Consider the following 14702-nt stretch of genomic DNA (forward strand, 5'->3'; position numbering starts at 1 on the left):
AACAGGAAGAAACCCCCAGCACCTCAAGGCTCAGGTATGGGCAGCCATCTGCTGCGAGCAGCTTTAAGCAAGGTAAGGAAGCCTGGACAGAAGACACTATGTGGAAGAGAGACCAGAGATCAATAATAACTAATGGTTAAATGCAAAGAGAATGTCAGTGTGTATTTGGCAGTACATAAATGTCTATGCATGCATCTCTAAGGCCTCGATCACACAGGCCTAGAGACCGCAACATTTATCAGCCTCTAGGTGGTTGCTGGTGATTCCTGTCTTCAAAGCAAGAAGTTTCCCTTTACATTTGTGCATTACTGCAGCAATTTGCACATTTGAAAAAGTACAACTTTAACTTTAAAGATAAACAGTCTCCATTTCCAATTTACATCTGACTTTTCACATTTCCTCTTTCATTTCACAGTGTTTTTCTATTTTTTTGTCAGTATTTCCAGATAAGTTGTCTACTGCGCAAGCTTTTACAAAAACGTTTTCAGTGCATCATTGTGACCAAATTCACACCAGCAATTGCCAACAACCAGCAAACACATACCAACACATTGTGGAATACAATATTTACCACAGTGACTAATAACTACCAGGAAGGATACCAGGGCTTGGGATATTATTACATACGAGATACAGATCTTTTGCTGAATCACACAGCAAAATAAAGAAAGTGGTGTATTGAATTTCAACATAGTATGTTAGCTTCTTAAACGTGATGCTTTCAAAACTTCCCTTAGGTTCTCTCTCCTGTATTGTACAGTCTTTACCCTACAGGGAGTGCAGAATTATTAGGCAAATGAGTATTTTGTCCACATCATCCTCTTCATGCATGTAGTCTTACTCCAAGCTGAATAGGCTCGAAAGCCTACTACCAATTAAGCATATTAGGTGATGTGCATCTCTGTAATGAGAAGGGGTGTGGTCTAATGACATCAACACCCTATATCAAGTGTGCATAACTATTAGGCAACGTCCTTTCCTTTGGCAAAATGGGTCAAAAGAAGAACTTGACAGGCTCCCAAAAGTCAAAAATAGTGAGATATCTTGCAGAGGGATGCAGCAGTCTCAAAATTGCAAAGCTTCTGAAGCGTGATCATCGAACAATCAAGCGTTTCATTCAAAATAGTCAACAGGGTCGCAAGAAGCGTGTGGAAAAACCAAGGTGCCAAATAACTGCCCATGAACTGAGAAAAGTCAAGCGTGCAGCTGCCAAGATGCCACTTGCCACCAGTTTGGCCATATTTCAGAGCTGCAACATCACTGGAGTGCCCAAAAGCACAAGGTGTGCAATACTCAGAGACATGGCCAAGGTAAGTAAGGCTGAAAGACGACCACCACTGAACAAGACACACAAGCTGAAACGTCATGACTGGGCCAAGAAATATCTCAAGACTGGTTTTTCTAAGGTTTTATGGACTGATGAAATGAGAGTGAGTCTTGATGGGCCAGATGGATGGGCCCGTGGCTGGATTGGTAAAGGGCAGAGAGCTCCAGTCCGACTCAGACGCCAACAAGGTGGAGGTGGAGTACTGGTTTGGGCTGGTATCATCAAAGATGAGCTTGTGGGGCCTTTTCGGGTTGAGGATGGAGTCAAGCTCAACTCCCAGTCCTACTGCCAGTTTCTGGAAGACACCTTCTTCAAGCAGTGGTACAGGAAGAAGTCTGCATCCTTCAAGAAAAACATGATTTTCATGCAGGACAATGCTCCATCACACGCGTCCAAGTACTCCACAGCGTGGCTGGCAAGAAAGGGTATAAAAGAAGAAAAACTAATGACATGGCCACCTTGTTCACCTGATCTGAACCCCATTGAGAACCTGTGGTCCATCATCAAATGTGAGATTTACAAGGAGGGAAAACAGTACACCTGTCACGGACCCGGTTCCGGGGACTCGGGGTTCGTGAACAGTGTGGACCTTTATTGTTATTAGTGTATTGGATGTATGTTTGCTGCACTGTGCTCTTGTGTTCCATGCTGGTGTGTGTGTGTGTGTGTGAGGCTGGAGGATGAAGGACAGCCACCTGCAGGCCTGATGGGTGTGGCCCTGCCAGCTGCTGGTCACGCCTAGCTTACCACACACCTGCTTCTGATCAGGATCGTCGGGGGAGCTACTTAACAGAGCGATGGAGCTTCCTCCGGCGCAGGATCGTTGAGTTAGACTCCATGTCAGTGTTTCTAGTGTTGTTAAAGTGTATGCCTGCCGGAGTTGGTGCCATAACGGCTGTGTCTGTGTTTTTCCCCAGGAGGACAGTGGAACACAGGACTGCAAGACACACGGGGTGTGTGAAGGCACAGGGGCAGAGAGCACGGGATACCAGCACTTGGGAGAAGACACGTCACGGGAGTCGAGGGAGCACTTTTGGAGATTTAATGTGTGGTGTATATTTACCTCACTGTAAATAAACCCACTGTTCATTCCATCAAGTCTGCGTTTTGGGTCCTTTCTCCTACATCCCCCACGGTCTGCCCTCCAGACCGTGACAGAACGATCCTGCCAGATGGACCCAGCGGACTTTTCGGAGAGGTTCAGGAGGGAGGTGACAGACAAAGTAAATCGTCTATGTGAACTGTGGCTGGAAGCGCACGCGGAGGGTTTACGTTGTGCTGTGGAGAAGCGGTTGCAGGAAACACTGACTTGTTTTCCCTGGGTGTTGGACAATCTTTTTCCGATTGTGGCGGATTTCCTGCTCAACACCCTTCACCTCCACTCTCCGATCCAGGCTGCCCCCCCACTCGGCCAGCCTGAGGTTCTTCAGCCTGATACGCCGGCCCCGACGTCTACCCGGAAACGGCGTTCGCGCCGCCGGCGTTCCTCACCGCAGCCGCCCTCCCGGACATCTCAAGAACTGGCTGTGGTGAGTAATAAGGACACTTTTTCATTTCTCACCCCATCTGCTTTTTTGTTTTCAGTGGATGGTGACAACGCTGACGCTGCTGCAAGCCGGCCAACAGTACAACTAGCGTGGCCTCATTCAGCAGTCTCCACGCCACTGGCGGCTTCACCATCTGCGGTGGTAGCGCCGTCATCATCCCATCCACATGCAGTCACCCCTCGGCCATCTTCTTCACCGGCTCTACCTTCACCTTCCCCACCTGCGGACACCGCATCACCATCTTCGCCTCCGGATCATCCATCTGTGGCTGAAGCGCAGCCAGAGGTGCCCGCACGGCCAGCTGTTGAGCCCTGCGAGCCGGAGCAGGAGCCCGGAGAGCGGGAGGAGCTGCTCAGCGAAGCGGAGCAGGAGCTCAGGGAGCGGGAGGTGCCCGCACGGCCAGCCGTGCAGCCCTGCGAGCCGGAGCCCGGAGAGCGGGAGCAGCGGCTCGGCGAGCGGGAGCTCAGCATGCCCGAGCAGGGGCTCAGCGTGCCGGAGCAGCTCAGCGTGCCGGAGCAGCTCAGCGTGCCGGAGGAGCACAGCGGGCCGGAGGAGCTCAGCGAGCTAATGCCGGAGGAGCACTGCGAGCCGGAGGAGCTCAGCGAGCTTATGCTGGAGGAGCTCAACATGCCGAAGGAGCTCAGCGAGCGAGGGGAGCCCGCGTCGCCAGCTGTGGAACTCAGCGAGCCGGAGGAGCTCAGCGAGCCGGAGGAGCTCAGCGAGCGAGGGGAGCCCGCGTCGCCAGCTGTAGAGCTCGGTGAGCCGGAGGAGCACAGTGAGCCGGGGGAGCCCAGCGAGCTAATGCCGGAGGAGCACTGTGAGCCGGGGGAGCCCAGCGAGCTAATGCCGGAGGAGCACTGTGAGCTGGAGCAGCTCAGCGAGCCACCCACTGAGAAGCCCGCACCGCTGCTGGCGGACCTCAACGAGCCGGAGGGACCGGCGTTGCCAGCAGAGGAGCTCAGCGAGCCTGGTGAGCCCGCGCTGCCACCGGAGGAGCTCGGAGGTCCGGAGGGATCCGCTGAGCCAGAGCTGGAGGTCGGCGTGCCGGAGGGGCCGCCACGTCCTGCAGCCCGGCCGCCACGTCCTGCAGCCCGGCCTGCAGCCCGGCCGCCACGTCCTGCAGCCCGGCCTGCAGCCCGGCCGCCACGTCCTGCAGCCCGGCCGCCACGTCCTGCAGCCCGGCCGGTACATCGAGAATCATGGGTTGTGCTGAGGCGGGAGCTACAATGCCGCCGCCACCGGACCCGTGGCCGGCCGCCGGAGCAGTCACACTGCCGCCGCCACCGGACCCGTGGCCGGCCGCCGGAGCAGTCACACTGCCGCCGCCACCGGACCCGTGGCCGGCCGCCGGAGCAGTCACACTGCCGCCGCCACCGGACCCGTGGCAGGCCGCCGGAGCTGCAACGCCGTTGCCACCGGATCCGTGGCAGGCCGCCTGAAGCGTTCTGCTTCCATCACGGGGTTAGAGGTAGGCCACCTGAACTTTTTTGCCGCCACTGCCTAACCCGCAGCGGGTCCCGCTTGTTTTGCCGTCCTGTAGATCGGCCGCCAGAACTGTTTGCTGCCACTGGACCGGGGGATTGGACTGTTAACCTGTGTTTTTCTTTTGTTGCTTTGTGGTGGCTGTTTAGCGGAGTGGTTTTGGGGCCCTCCGTCCTGGACCCCCCGCCACCCGCCCTGGGTTGGTTGTTCTGTGGTTTTGTTTTGGGTCGTCGGGAGTCGACCCTTTGAGGGGGGGTACTGTCACGGACCCGGTTCCGGGGACTCGGGGTTCGTGAACAGTGTGGACCTTTATTGTTATTAGTGTATTGGATGTATGTTTGCTGCACTGTGCTCTTGTGTTCCATGCTGGTGTGTGTGTGTGTGTGTGTGTGTGTGTGAGAGGCTGGAGGATGAAGGACAGCCACCTGCAGGCCTGATGGGTGTGGCCCTGCCAGCTGCTGGTCACGCCTAGCTTACCACACACCTGCTTCTGATCAGGATCGTCGGGGGAGCTACTTAACAGAGCGATGGAGCTTCCTCCGGCGCAGGATCGTTGAGTTAGACTCCATGTCAGTGTTTCTAGTGTTGTTAAAGTGTATGCCTGCCGGAGTTGGTGCCATAACGGCTGTGTCTGTGTTTTTCCCCAGGAGGACAGTGGAACACAGGACTGCAAGACACACGGGGTGTGTGAAGGCACAGGGGCAGAGAGCACGGGATACCAGCACTTGGGAGAAGACACGTCACGGGAGTCGAGGGAGCACTTTTGGAGATTTAATGTGTGGTGTATATTTACCTCACTGTAAATAAACCCACTGTTCATTCCATCAAGTCTGCGTTTTGGGTCCTTTCTCCTACATCCCCCACGGTCTGCCCTCCAGACCGTGACAACACCTCTCTGAACAGTGTCTGGGAGGCTGTGGTTGCTGCTGCACGCAATGTTGATGGTGAACAGATCAAAACACTGACAGAATCCATGGATGGCAGGCTTTTGAGTGTCCTTGCAAAGAAAGGTGGCTATATTGGTCGCTGATTTGTTTTTGTTTTGTTTTTGAATGTCAGAAATGTATATTTGTGAATGTGGAGATGTTATATTGGTTTCACTGGTAAAAATAAATAATTGAAATGGGTATATATTTGTTTTTTGTTAAGTTGCCTAATAATTATGCACAGTAATAGTCACCTGCACACACAGATATCCCCCTAAAATAGCTAAAACTAAAAACAAACTAAAAACTACTTCCAAAAACATTCAGCTTTGATATTAATGAGTTTTTGGGTTCATTGAGAACATGGTTGTTGTTCAATAATAAAATTATTCCTCAAAAATACAACTTGCCTAATAATTCTGCACTCCCTGTACAATAAAGCACCTTTGAATTACAGTATTGCGATCCACAGTGCATGAAAATCAGACTTACACCACTGCCAAAGCATTTGTCCATGACTGTAGATGTATGCTTTTAATGCTGTAAGGTCCTCTCAGGTCATATGGGGCAGACCTTTTAACAGTTCCCAGAACTAGACCTAAGTGTATTGAGGGTGCTTTCAGTAACTGTGGTCCTGTTCTTTATAACAAGCTGTCTGCTGACCTGAGGTCAATTAGAGCTGTGTTTATATTTGAAAACAAACTAAAAACCTTTTATTCTCACAGGCTTAGACTTAACAACTGTGTGTGTGTGTGTGTTGTGTGCATATGTTAACTTGCACTTAGTAAAGTTTGTTGTGTTGTGTTTAATGCCTTAAGGCAAATCAGACACATTAGGTTTTTACTATATGTGCTTTATCTTTTATGTTAAACCTTGTTGGGTTTACGTGTAATAAAATGTGTTTTATAAATACAATTGGCATTGTCAAACCAATTCCTATGAGTCTCCACTTTCACTGGCCATCCTGATAGTGGTTTAGCTCAGAGAGGATTCTGGACGCACAGCAGAGCGACCCTGTTTTCCAGACCTATTGAGCAGAAAACCTTTGGATACTAGGAAACAGTAAAAAGCAAGAATTATGAGTAGATGAAGTGTTGCATTAAAAAAAGATCTTATAAGTAATAATTTATCCAAGCTCTTATAATGGCTTGGAGTTACACTTTAAATTTAAGTGACCGTGTATGTGCTTTCAGTTTAACGTGGCTGTAATTCGTAATATTCAAGATCTACAGAATGGAGCTTTGTTATATACATAAATTTAGCTTTGTAAAAGCATTTTAACAATTACAACAATCTTTTTCCCTTCCTCATTTTTTTTACTCTTGTTTTTTTTTATAACCTACACCCCACCTGCCTCATAGGGTGGCCTTTCATCAGGTCTGATGTTTCAGATGTAGCCATTCTTGTATTTTGCTTGTTTACATTATTGTATTTTGCACAACTCTGTTGCTTGCGAAGCTCGCACACAAGAATTTCACTCACATGTGCTGTAGCAATGTACCTGCACATGTGATGTGACAATAAAAGTGATTTGATTTGATTTGATTTGATAAGTTGACATTCTCCCACCTGTCTGTTATAGCAAATCTACATAGGTCGCGTAGACAGAAGAAACCAATGACTAATACGATCGTTTAGCTGGAGGACTTGTTTTCTAGAAATAAAAAAAACTTTACATAAAACTAATTTGAAACTTCAATTCAGTTCTGACTGAAATGTTATCACTTAATGAGGAAAAACACTAATTAACAATTTTGCCAAAATTGTTGATACTGAACATATGATTAAATTGTTCGGTGGCAATATATTTAATTTGTTTTCTCACAAACTCAATTTTTTTGTCATACAGATAATGTATGCAAACTCAAGGTCTGCTGTTTCCCCCAAACACCATTGCACCAAAGGGTAGTACTAGTATGCTCAGTCACAGGTTCTCAGCCTCTCCATGTCCACTCCATCTTGCTGTGGTGCTTGTATAGTATGCGAGCATGTAATATCCTGTGTTTGCTTTGACAGTCTCATAAGCTCATTAATTAGATCCATAAGTCATTACACTGCGTGTGCCGTGAGACTCTACAGCGTTTGCACTTGTTGAAATTACCCAACATGCTTTAAATGGAACAAATGAAGTCTGGATATTGCCTCCACATGAAGCGACCAATGTATCAAGTGAGGAAATGAGCAATATGCTGATACTGAAGTTCTGAGAATTTCAGCACAACTATTACCCAAATGAAAAGAAAAGCGTAATGTATATACCCATAAATGATAGATTGCTATGTGACAATAGCAAAAAGATGATGTGTCTGCATTCTCGTGTTAGGAATGGAAAGCAAATACAAAAGAGAAAGACATGAGGGATTAGAAAGAGAGGGGAGAATTATAAATGAGGAGAAAAGGAAAGAGCAGAAGTGCACAGTGGCAGGGGGGCAAGAGGAAAAAAGTAGTGAGGAAGTATGTAAGAGAGGAAAAGTAATGGGTAAAACAAAACAAGAAAAAAGGCGGAAGAGACAAAGGGTGGGTTTCAGGGAGGGGCGGAGGGGCTCGGGGGTTGTTAGTTTTAATTGGGCCTCAGGCTTTGGGACACACAGCGACAACATCAAAGGTCAGATATACATCAAACACTGCTGGGAAATGTCGACCAACATCGGGAATGGTTGTAGGGCAGAAAGTCAGAGAGACCAAGAAAGGCCATTGGCAGCAGATATGTTTTAGAGGCAAAAAAGAGCTTCTCTAGACTCAGGAATCTGCAGAAGAAAGGGGGGTAACATGACTGATTAAAAAAAGATTAGGTCAAAAATATTCCATATTCTATTATTGACAGCGAGGGTGATTGATCTAGCAACCAATGGAGTTTCAGAGCTGGTAAAAAAAACAAACAAAACACTTAAATGATCCACAGTATAGTATTGGGTGATGTTATGATTGAAGAAAGTCACTGTATGGCGCAATAGTGATCGATCTCAATTGTTATTATGCAATTAAAATAGTCCTATCAAAAGTATTCCTTACTCCTGAGCATTTTCTCAAAAAAAGAAACAAAAAGAACAAAAATCAGTGCCAAATTATGATTATATTATTATTATTTATATACAGCTCTGATTAAAAACTGATGGGTGAAAAAATATTAATGAGGATGCAATGTTAGTTTTCTCATTTTTCTCAGCAACTAGACTTTAATTTGCCAACTGCAGATTTATCAGGTCAAGGTGCTTCTTTATTTTATGAGATGCATTCTTCAGTCTAATGTTACCAAATCATATGATTATGCTCATTTATATCCCACCAACAAATAATGGTGATGCCAGACTGGTTAAATTTGAAAAACTAACAAAAACAGAAACAGAAGTGGGTGGGTGATTTTTTTTTTCTTTCCCTAGCTTCACCATCTTCTTAATGAGAGACGATAAATTAACAGAACTTAGCAAGAAAAAAACTCATTAGTAGAGATTACTTAGGTATGTTTTCTTTCCCCTTTAAGTTTTTAAAGTGCAAATACTGTATTGGTATGTCATTTCAGGCTTGCTGGGTCACTTAACATGGCAAGAACAACTGTCCAAATAACCCCAACCCTCCAATTAAACCAGGTAAGGACTTTAACAGCAGTGTCAACGATGTACCCTGTAATTATTTTTAAAAATATTTTCAGTCACAGAGCACATTACATTTAAAACATTCCAATACAAGCACATCAATATATACCACTGAGAGCCACTTAAAGACCCTAGTGACCCATATATTGAGAAAACAAGATAAAATTAATCACCATTTAGGTGCCAGGCTAACTATGCTGCAGCTGTAGTTAGAAGCAGTGGCAGCTCTCAAAGAGATAGTGAAATAGTATTAATTGCAAATGGCCTCCTCAATTACTCCCATGTCAAATGTATGGGAAGTGTGTAGGATAGAAAGGTATATGTGTGTGGTTGTATTCACAAGTTGGTTGCATTCATACTTTTAGTGTGTATGCATGCGTGTATGTGTGTGAGTGTGTGTGTGTGATACATAGTGTATAGAGACTGGATAACATCAGGATTAACCCAAACTGACACCTTCTGATAGACTTCATGTCAGACTCATCCCTTGCTTCATTACTCCCACTGACATACACACAGAAATGCATGAACGCAAACGCAAACGCACACACACTCCCCGCTGCTGTCTACTATGTAGCTCCATAGAATTGGCAGAGTGAGCACAGTGGGAAGAGGTGCAGGGGTTGTGAGGAATAGAGACAAGGCTGATTCTGCCTTTTATTCACTGTGATGAAATCAATCATTGCTCCCAGAAGGGCCTATGATTTATTATTAGCGGGGGTTTTGGGATTGTGTATATGAAACTGCACGTTCTGCACCGTCCTATGGTGCAGTTCTGAAAATGACATATAGGCAGTGGTGTAACACAGCATTGACAGGCCCCAGTGCTAATTGTTTTTTTTTTTTTATAGGTCCCTCATCCAACCACGTGAAGACATACGTGCAGACGTGAGTGTCCCCTTGACTGCAAAATGTCTCTACCACAGTGCCCATAATGGTAGGTAGTGCATGACTGTGTGTACTTTAACTTTTCAAAACTCTAAATGATGTACTTCTGAGAGGAATATATGACAGATTTCTACATCATTTGATAAGTGGCATATTTGGTAGATTTATATTACCTGGTGAAAAATATCTGTGGATTTGTACTTAAAATAAACCTTATCCTGATCCAATCTGTAGCAGCTTACGAGTAAGACTGCTGCTAATATTTATCAGCACAAATCTGAATTACTGTGGCATAATGTGAAGCCAAAAGGTTTGGCTCTTACTGAGGACTTTAATTCACAATGAACCTACACACCTTTCACCTGAGGTGTGGTGATGTTACTACAGTGGGTTCTGCAATATATTTGCAGCAAATACTGCAGAAACATGAACATGCACGGTAGCAGTCAAGCAGGATTAGATTTCAGCCTGCCTTGTATCGACACAACTGCAGCCTTAAGCACTATCATGCCAGCAATGTCATGCTTAAAATCCCTGGTGCTACCGAGCGGTGGTGTATAGGCTGTATAACTACAAAGATACAGTGGGCAGAACAGTGTGAAGCCTGATAGAAGTTTATATTTTTGCACATCTGCCACATCAGAAGTGGCAAAAAAAAAAAAGTCACCTGCAAACATAACTGATAATTGCCTTTTTTCCACCCCTTTTTCCAAAATATTACTCCAGGAGCTATCTTACCCAGAGAGCCTGTTAGCTACAAAACAAGCACTTTTACTTTGAAGTGGACAATTGTCCCACGGGACCACAAAGCAGCAGTTCTGAGGTTGCTAGTTCCAAACATGTTTTGTCTCTATTAATAATTTAGACCCATAAAGATTGTAACATAGAGCCCAGGTTGAAAAGCAGTGGATTTTCACTTAGTGTGCAAATGATTACCATTGATATTTTCCTGTTGTACAACACAGACTGTAATACTTGGGGTGTCAGGTGCTGGACACAATTCATGCTTTATTTGGCTCCTCACTGTAGGACCATGAAATGACAGATGAGATTGCAAACAGAGGGCACAATGGAGGGCATGAAATCATCCATCTATATTTGAGTATCTGTCTACTAAGTTGTGTTCCACCTGTTGGCTTCTTTAGGCATCAGGCCTATATTTTATGTATGGAAAATGCTCAGAGTGTGATGTGTAATAAATGATGTTACTTCATAACCAGAAGTCTAGGTCATATTATCTTGTGCTCTCTATCCTCTTAAAAGTTCCAGAATACCTAGACAAGCTGTGCTAATGTTTTGTAGGTATTTCAGTGAAATGTGAACAGTACAGTAATGGATACTGTGAATTCATTAAGTACATTGCAGGAGAACAACACCACCCAGCATGTTATAACATTTTAAGAGAGCTGGGCTTTTGATGGTGTGCAGGTCGACATCATCAACTGATGGACACCATCCAGTAAAATGTGTACAGTAGCTTTACAATCGAATCTAACAGTTTATAATGCAGTTATTAATATGAATGTGACAGAAGCCAAATGTCCCAATGTGACTGTCACAGGTGTGGCAGAGCAGGAACTGTTTACTGCAAGTGAGCTGGACTAATGAACATATAATAATTTAAAACGTATACTATTAATTTATTTACCAATTAACGGTAGAAGGCCTGGGGAACGTGACCAGCAAGCTGGTACTTTATAATACTGGTTTTAAAGTTTGTGTATCACTTTCTGAATGAAGAAAAAGAGTCTTTTTCTCCCACTTTTACTCTTTCTAGAGGCTCAAATTTCTCTGCTGAGTCTTTGGAATTTTACCAAAAGGAAAAATGGAGGAATGTAAAATGATTAATTGGCTTGATATAAAGTCTCAAGTATGAAATCCATTTAATTTTAAAACAGAAATAGTCATAAAAGTACTGTTTTATAGACTCAAGGGTTCAGTATTTCATTGTCTTTTCACATATCAGTCATTAAGTCATTCTGACTGTTCATTTCCCGATGACCTCAGTCCCCAAGCCTGCTATAAAACTAAATGATGTAAAAAGAGGGCATTAGGTAGATCATTTGAGAGCTTTGATGAATTAAAAAGATTCCATATTTATAAAATACCTTTTTACTATTGAATGTGACACTGAAGACGATTGGGGATCCAGACTGTTGACTGGAAGAATTCCACGATGACAGAGGGTCTGTTAGTCTGATCTTTCTCTCCTTTTTTTTTTTTTTTTTAAATTTCTAAGTCCTTGCTGAGTGCAGCTACTGCACAGCTGGAGACTCAGGTTGATGCCTGGAGTACCAACTTAGTTGTGACACTCTTGCTGCTTTCATGAACACCTGTTGCTCATCTGAGTACACAGTAACAAGTCAAGAAGACTAGAAAGAAAAACAGAGTACTGACACTGCTGCTCAAAAACAAAGATTAGTTCTAAGTCTCTGCCACATCACTGCTATCATCAGGGAACATGGAATAGACTTTTATTTCATATATAAAATTAGGCTAATTCCAATGCATATTTGTATTCTTATATTCTTCTAGAGTGTGTTTGCACTCTTTGTAGTTCAAAATAACAATTGTTTATCTTATTCCAAGCCTTGGTGTGACCCTTCAATTCATTCACTGTCTTATCTCTCTTTAAACCAGCTTCATTCTTATTGGCTGCAATTTAAAAACAGAAGGTTTGAACAATCCAATGGCTGAATCCAACTATATTAGGGATATCCAGTCTCACTGAAACTACCACTATCTGCCCTTTCCCATCCATCAGTTTTCTTCCACTTATCAAGTTCAGAGTTTGAGGGTATTGTCTATTGCAGGGCTACCACACCTGACACAGCCAGTTTAGAATCACTAGTTAACCTAATCCATGCATGTTTTTGTGCAGAGGAAGCCAAAGTACCCAGAATGAAAAGAAAGGCCCTGGATATCAGCCCTCTTGCTGCGAGATGACAATGCTAACCACCACCCAACCACGCTGCCCACATTGCATTTACATGACAGAAAGATGTAAAAAGCATAAAAGAAATCCTTTTAATTAAAGGCCACATTAGACTGTAAGTATGCCTCTGATCGGTGAACAGTAATGTTCGTATGTTACAGAAATCCTACAAATAAAGCTGCACAGATGCCTGTACACATGGCTCATAATTCACCTGGCAGTCATTTAAAAGTCATCCAGTTCCTATTTTCCTTTAATGTTTTTTGTTTTAGGTTAGACCTCATTAGATTTTATTGCTCAGTATTTAGCTCGTGGGAGTTTTATTAAAGGGTATATCAAAATAAAGTCTAAGCTCACATTAACTGTTAGAAAAAAGCTAGAAAAAATGTTGCAGGTTTTGATGAAATGTAAATGCACTCTATCACCACTTTGTTAAATAGACCTGTTCAACTGCTTGTTTAATATCTAATCAGCCAATCACATAGCACCGACTCAGTGCAATTAGGCAAGATGCAGACATAGTCAAGTTGACAGGCTAAAATTCAAACCAAGCATCAGAATGTGGAAGACAAGTGATTTTGAATGTGGTGTGTTGTTGGTAACAGACAAGCTGTTCTGAGCATTTCTGAAAAATGCTGCTCTACTAGGATTTGCCACATAGCCATCTCTAGGGTTTACAGAGAATTGTCCGGATAAAAAAAAGAAAAAAGAAGGAAAAAGAAAATATCCATTGCGCAGCAGTTTTCTGGCTGAAAATACCTTTTTGATGCCAGAGGTCAGCTCAGAATGTTCAGGCTGCTTTGAGTTGATAGGAAGGCAACAGTAACTCAAATGACCACTTGTTACAACCAAGTTATGGCTGTAACAAGTGGTCATCTCTGAAGGCACAGATGCACACAGAAGTCATAGGATGTCCACACTGGGTGTTGCTCCTGTCAGCTTAGAACATAAAACTGAGGCCACAATTTGTGCCAGCTCATCAAAAATGATGGAAAATAGGGTATATTCTGGTTGTTTGGGTTTTTTTTGTTTTTGTTTTTGTTTTTGTTTTTTAGGACTGACTATCTGCTGTGAGACTTGGCAGTATTTTAAGCAGCTGTATGAAGCATCATCTGCAGTGTTTTTTAATTAGCAGGTGATCCTTGTCAAAGGTTTGGATGTCTTGCCCTTTAATGCATTTGAGCCATTATTTTCATTATGCAGATGAATGGCTCAAATTTGGTACAGAGAAAAAGCCCTATTGCACTACGGTAGTTATGCATGCAACTGTTGCCGTGGATGCTCAGTTAAGTAAAAGCAGATGACAGTTCATCACTTTAAGACATGAAGTTCACTTAGTCCGTAAAATCTGAAGTACTTTCAAATGTTTCTGTAAGTGCCTTAAGAAAAAACCCCCACTGATTATCTGTTCTCAAGTGGGCTGCTCCTGGAAAACTCGATCAAAATGTACCTTTTCTGCAGATAACAAGTCCATCAGTTTCACCAACCTTTAGGCTCAACAATTAACTATACCTCACATTAGAACCCACATCAATGCTTCCTACTTTTTGAAATGGCAGACACATTTCAGCACAAACTGTTGTGGGCGAATCAGGTCCTCGTGGTGGGATTGCTAAATGGCTTCTGTGGTAGAATAGTAAGAAGATGGGGACTGCTTGGGCCAAGAAACAGAAGGAATGAACACTGAGCCTTTGAAAATCTGCAGTTTAGAGTCCAAATGTGAAATTTTTGGTTCCAACCGGTGTGTTTGTGAGGAGCAGAGATGGTGAACAGATGGCATCTGCATGTCTAATTCCCATCTTGAGGCATGAAAAAGGGGGTGTGATGGTGTGTGTAAGTATTGTAGTGTGTGTGTCTTAATGTGGGAAGTAGAACACAAAAATAATATATTTACTTTAGTAAATGATGATTTTGAATACTGTTTTACTTTTGCTTCTCTACATCCACATAGTTGTTCTGGCTGCCTGTGTTAAAAATATGGTACGCTCATACTTTAATTGGCTA

The sequence above is a fragment of the Diplotaxodon limnothrissa genome, linkage group LG22, assembly GCF_057381915.1.
Source record: "Diplotaxodon limnothrissa isolate DT_005_m linkage group LG22, D_limnothrissa_male_GT1.1, whole genome shotgun sequence".
Classification (NCBI taxonomy): Eukaryota; Metazoa; Chordata; class Actinopteri; order Cichliformes; family Cichlidae; genus Diplotaxodon; species Diplotaxodon limnothrissa.